Source organism: Dendrobates tinctorius, unplaced genomic scaffold (genome assembly GCF_039654945.1).
Source record: "Dendrobates tinctorius isolate UK_male_01 unplaced genomic scaffold, ASM3965494v1 ptg000005l, whole genome shotgun sequence".
Taxonomy (NCBI): domain Eukaryota; kingdom Metazoa; phylum Chordata; class Amphibia; order Anura; family Dendrobatidae; genus Dendrobates; species Dendrobates tinctorius.
Genome location: NW_027361673.1, coordinates 6,866,475 through 6,872,641, shown reverse-complemented (window position 1 = coordinate 6,872,641; position 6,167 = coordinate 6,866,475). Strand labels below are relative to the sequence as shown.

General features: G+C 42.4%; 1 long non-coding RNA gene across 1 annotated transcript; it reads right to left on the bottom strand.

Annotated features, from left to right (window-relative positions):
• Window positions 1-4,539: 4,539 nt before the first annotated feature.
• On the bottom strand, window positions 4,540-5,375 carry LOC141083478 (uncharacterized). The gene is made up of 2 exons (XR_012230729.1): window positions 5,204-5,375; window positions 4,540-5,105 (listed from the first exon to the last, which is right to left on the bottom strand). It is a non-coding gene; the product is annotated as an uncharacterized lncRNA (long non-coding RNA).
• Window positions 5,376-6,167: the final 792 nt, after the last annotated feature.

Sequence of the window (6,167 nt, the reverse complement as noted above, 5' to 3'; positions counted from 1 at the left end):
CTGAAAACACACCTAATGGTTGCAAACATTTTCTGAAGGCTGGTGATTCCCCAAATAAAGTCCTCATGAGGCATACATATTCCTTGGAATCCATTCCAAGGAACTGCTGGATGAAGCTGCTTGAGAGAATGGCATGGGGTTGTAAAACTGTCATCAGAGTAAAGGGGGGTACTTTGAGGAATCTAAGTTTTAACACATACAGTATACTAGTTTGTTGCACATGTTTCGTTACTACTTGTTTCTATAGGTATTCTTTATGTGGTTGTCACGGTGTGACTTGTCCTCTGTGCCGCAACCCGCAGGACGGCACTAACACCAGGATACACAAGGGGAACACCGGGGAAACAGTTACAATGGTGGTCCCTGCAATAGGGAACGAGGACATGGAGACCTCCTGCACTCCCCTGAGGCAGTGTCCCTAAACACTCCTAACGATCCCTATACAGGCTCCTCATCTGTCGCCGAGCTGGATACCTTAATCCCTAGCTCGCCCTGCACCCTTACTAGTGAACTGGATGGTGCAGGTACTAATCCCACCACTGTACTAATACACACAAGGAAAATACAACAAGACAGGGAAAACACACATCTTAGCTTTGCTCTGCTGTTATTGCTCCAAGCAACAGAGTACGGCACCTGGATACAGCTTCCACCTGAATAGCTGCTACTCCAAAGCTCTGGCTGAGCTGCAAGGAACTCCTCTCAATAGCTCCTTTCACCACCAAGGTTGGTTGGAAATGAACAATATCACCAACAGTGATTGAGAACACCTGACACTCCTTTATAGGTAGGAGCCAGGGTAATCACACCTGCTTGGTAATTTACATGTAATAACCCCAATGGCCACCGGGGGACAAAACCAGAACTAAAGCAACTACAGTGCAATAACCCCAGCGGCCACCGGGGGCAAAACTAACCTTAAGCCAAAGGCTTAAAGGAAAATAAAAGGTTACATGTGCTAAATCTGTCACAATCCAACCTGGATCGTGACAGTGGTTCTGCTGCTTTCAGTTTGAATCTACAATATTCTGATGCAAATAAGAATACAAAACACCACTGCATGAACAGGTGTGTCCAAACTTGTGACTGGTACTGTATTTATTTGGTCATGTCACTCTCTGAAAGATAATGCTATCCACACCTGTACTTATGCAATCTGCTGCTCCCTAGTTGAAAAATTGCTGCATTTCTTTGTATACAAATGAGGCACAAGTGCTTTGGGTGTGTCAAAGCACTTCCTGAGCCTCTGCCTCCTTGACTTTATCCCCCCAGCCCCACCTTCCTCTGTAGGTCTCACAGTGAAGCAGAAGAAGGTGTAGCTGGGTGTGGAATAGAGCTGGGGACGCAAAACATTGAGAAGTGCTTTGAAACTCCCAGAGTACTTAAGCTACATTTGCATATAAATTTAAACAGCAAGTTTTCAGTCTGGGAAAACATATTGCATCAGTAAAGGTGTGTACGACTTTATTTTTCAGAGAGCCACATGACCATAATACAGGTGGATTTTTTAGAAGATGAGTGGCTTGTTCTGACTGATTCCCTTTAAATGTCCCTTACATTCCAAATGTGATCCTACAAATAGTATACAGTACTTCAAAGCAAATGAGAAACTACATACAGAGCTAATGGTTAATTTCAGAGATTTTAGACTTTGCAAGAACACATTGCCAATTCTTTGAATAAGGGCTCACTCACACTGGCAAGTAGCATCTGATTATTCTTTCATGCAAGAGAATGGGATGCTACATGCAAATGACACTCATCTCAAACTCTGCTGTTAGCGGAGACGATTGTCATTTTACTGGGCTCGGATTGAGAGAGAGAATCGCAGCACAGGTGTGGAGGAGACCGAGAAAGTAATTTCTCTATCTCTTCCATTGCCAACATCCACAGTAATTAGACTGCACTCGGATGACATCTGAGTTCAGTCCAATGATTCACATGCACCTATAGACGTATATGCGTGCGATCCAATTCTCGGATGCAATCGCAGCATGTTGCGATTGTTTTCTCATGAGAAAATAATTGCAGATCGGCACTGCTCCATAGTATAACACAGGGCAGAGTGTTATCTGATAAAACATCGGATAGAACTCGTCCGGGTTATACGACAGTATGAGCGAGGTTTTATAGAGAGCATTCCTCAGATCCACTGTAAATTAGGATATGCCATACATTTGTAGGATTTTTATAACTTTTTTTTTTTACAAAATGTAAGAAACATTCCAAAATCATTGAAGGCTATGCACACTAATGACATGTTTGTATTTCCCAAAAGATGATAAAATAGGAAAAACTTTACATTTTTTGCCTTCAGCTCCAACCTCGGCCTATGCATCTCAAGCAAAAGCAAAGAAAAGTGGTCCAAGGGGATTACAAGAACGCGAGTGGTGCTCACTAGTGACGAGCGAACGTGATCAGATAAGGTGTTATCCGAGCATGCTCGAGTGCTATTCGAGTGTCTTCGACGTGCTTGAAAAATATGTTCGAGTCCCCTCTTCATCAGCTTCATGAGGTGTATACAGACCATAGATTACCATCAGCCTTTATACAGGCAGATGGTGACATCATGCAATACATATACAATGAGATTGGTCACTCAATTATTAAAAATTCAATTAGCAAATAAAAGCCATATTGTTCACAGGACTCTGACATTTTAAAGATACGATAGATTTAATTGTTACCTTACCAAGTTGCACAAAAATTAAAGAGAAAAAATATATATAGACACACAGATTTATATATCTAAAAATATTTTATATACAATATATAAAAATAAATAATAAAATAGAAAAATGTAATTAGAAAAAAATGACTAATAAATTTGAAGTACCTTATATTATAAAACGTCTCATTCACAGAAGAATATCGAGGAAAGATATTTTGAACAACTATTATCTAAATAAATAGCTCAAACCTCATAGATTTGTTAAATAACAGTTGTCTGTAATATTGTTTCTCGATATTCTTTGGTGAATGAGATGTTTTGTAAAATAAACACCTTACATTTACCTCAGTAATTTTATCTTAGTAAATCTTTATTTTTCTTTTTTTTCTTTTATAAAAAAAATATTATTTCTTTTTTATATTTATTTTCATATATATATATATACATACATACAGGGTGGGCCATTTATATGGATACACCTGAGTGGGCCGGCTTCAAAATGGCCACCATGGTTACCACCTCTCTTGAAAAGTTTCCCCCCTCCCATATACTAATGTGCCACAAATAGGAAGTTGATATCACCAACCATTCCCATTTAATTTAGTTGTATGCATATAAATGGCCCACCCAGGTCTAACCTTATAAATGGACCACCCTGTATATATATTTTTTTTTTCTCTCTCGCTTTAATTTTTGTATCATTTGATAGGGTAACAATTGATCCACTGTATTTGAAATGTCAGAATTCTTTGATCAATATATGGCTTTTATTTGCCAATTGAATTTATAGTAATTGAGTGACAAATCACATTGTATATGTATTGTGATGTCACCACGTGCCTGTATAAAGGCTGATGGTGATCTATGACCGTTACCTACACCTGATGAAGAGGGCAGACCGTATGTGAAACGCCTAGTGGAATAAAAGGTTTTTCTCCTACACGGACCTGGCTTGTCTCCTCCTTAGGCCTGTTTCACACTTCCGGTGTTGGCGGAAAGCTGACATCCGCCAAAAACGAAAATTACGGAACCGCCTCCGGGATGTGACATACGGATGTCAGCAGACGCCAATTAGGTCGGATCCACCGAAGATGAAAAGTACAGCAAATTTAAAGTGAGCGTGGCCTGGAAGAGGAGAGAGAGATTCTTCTCGGAGTAAAGCTTCCGGGCATGCGCACTTTCTTGTAGGATCGGACTAAGGGTGGTTTCACATTTGCATTTCCAACAGCAGCGTCGGCCTGCGCATGGCCACCGCTAAGCCCCTTCCCCTGCTGCGCCTCCTCCGGTAGCTCCGCCTAGGGGCGCATGACGCTGCATGTGACCTGCGTCCCGTATCTTTAGCACTGGGGACGCAGGCCATGCGCAGTTATGCATTTGGCGGCGCATGCATCCTTTTGACGGTGCGCCGAGCGCACCAAATGGCAACAGGTATGCGTTTGGCGCCGGTCAGCGCACCGTCAAAAGGGCGCATGCGCCGCCAAACGCATACCTGCGCACGGCCTGCGTCCCCAGTGCTAAAGATAGGGCACGCAGGTCGCATGCAGCATCTTGCACCCCTAGGCGGAGCTACCGGAGGAAGTGCGGCAGGGGGCGGGGCTTAGCGGCGGCCGTGCGCAGGCCGACGCTGCTGTTGGAAACGCAAATGTGAAACCACCCTTAGTCCGATCCTACAAGAAAGGAGTCTCTTCTTTGTTTTAATAAAAGATATTGTCCATAATTCAGAAAACCAGGACTAAACTAAGATTTACCGCATAATTGTTGCAACTGCTAATAACAGCATTTTCCAGGATATGATGTCACTTGCTAATTGGGGTTCCAACCTCATAGTGATCCCAAGGCATAGGTTCCTAAACAATACAATCAGGTAGTAACTGATTGATGGCCATTTTATTGTTTTGTTATGGTTTGTATTCTAAGTCATTTTTCTAGGCAACCTTAGACATAGAGCGAGAAGTTTGTAACAGTTCCGAATAGGAGCAATGAGAGCAAATTACCACGGGAGAATACATAAGTGGCGCGGGATGCAGAATTTTGCAGCGGCACACTATAGTTCACTTCAGGTTACATCTTTTATTTAAACCGCTGTTTTCTCGTCCCTTGGGATCTGAAATGCTGAAATGTCGCTCTGTAACACATTTTGCAGCACACACATGAAAAGCTTCTGATCTTTTACCCTTGTAAAGTGAAGCAAGACTTCTGTTTGTTTTAGCCGGGATTCATACTTCAGTGGAATGTGTTTCCCACTCTGATTTTTCCCCATTTGTCTGCGGAGTCTGACCTCTTGAACACGGCAAAGTTTGTTGCATTCCATTTGCTTGTCATCCTTATATTAGTGAAAGACTGACATATAAACAAACATACCACTCGAGGTTCACTTTGTCTTTCTTCTACTCCAGGCTTTGAATGAAGGGCAATCTTTGCAATATCAAAACCTCTGAGGAAGGATAAGAAAGAAAAAAAAAAGAAACAGGGTTATTTGGTCATTTCCAATAAATGTACATTGTCAAGGTTTAAAAATTTAAAACAGTTTACCAGAAAAATAAAATAGTTAAAGGGGTTTGTCTACTGCTGACGAACTCCTTCATAAATTGTAAAGTATCCCAGATCAAATAAAAAAGGACATATTCATCTCCTGGGCTGGTGCGGTCTCCATCAATGCCAGTGTTGAGATTTCTGTAGGTCACGTGACATTATTTCAGGTGATTGTTGCAGCCAATCAGAAATTACTGATTGACTGCAGCCTTCACAAGTCCAGCAGATGAAATTGTTCAGTATGGCAGAACTGTGAACACTGCAGTTCGCCAGTGGTTGCTGATTGTCTGCAACGCTCATGTGACATTACAATGTTATGTGACCACCAGGAGGCACAGCGCCAACATCGCTGGAATGGCGCCAGTCCGGGAGGACAGCATGTGTATTGTTTATTTTAGTTTAGCACTAAAGAAAGGGTTATCCAGTAGTGGACAATGCCTTTAAATCAACTGGAAAGTGGAAAATTGAAAAGTGGAACTTCCTAATATAATTTTCTTACCTGCGGTGCCATCTTTCCCCCAGAGCCACTGCAGTTTTGGGTCCCTGACACTGGTCACATACTAACAAAGGACAGCATGTCCTCTGCTGGCACATGAGTGCTGCAGAATGTAGGATTGTGCTGGCTGCCTATTTCAGTAGCTACGCAAGGGGCAACAGAGAATTAGGTCAGCGTAGCTATTAAAGGGAATCTGTCACCTGTTTTGTGCCCTATGAGATGCAGCCACCGCCATCAGGGGCTTATCTACAGCATTCTGTAATGCTGTTGATAAGCCCCCGATGTAACCTGAAAGCTAAGAAAAACGAGTTAGGCTATGTGCACACGCTGCGGTTTTTGCTGCGCATCCGCTGCGGTTTTGCTGCGGATCTGCTGCGGTTTTGGCTGCTGCGGATCTGCAGCAGTTCTGCAGACAGTGTACAGTAGCATGTAAGTCTATGTGATTTACATTCTGCTGTGCACATGCTG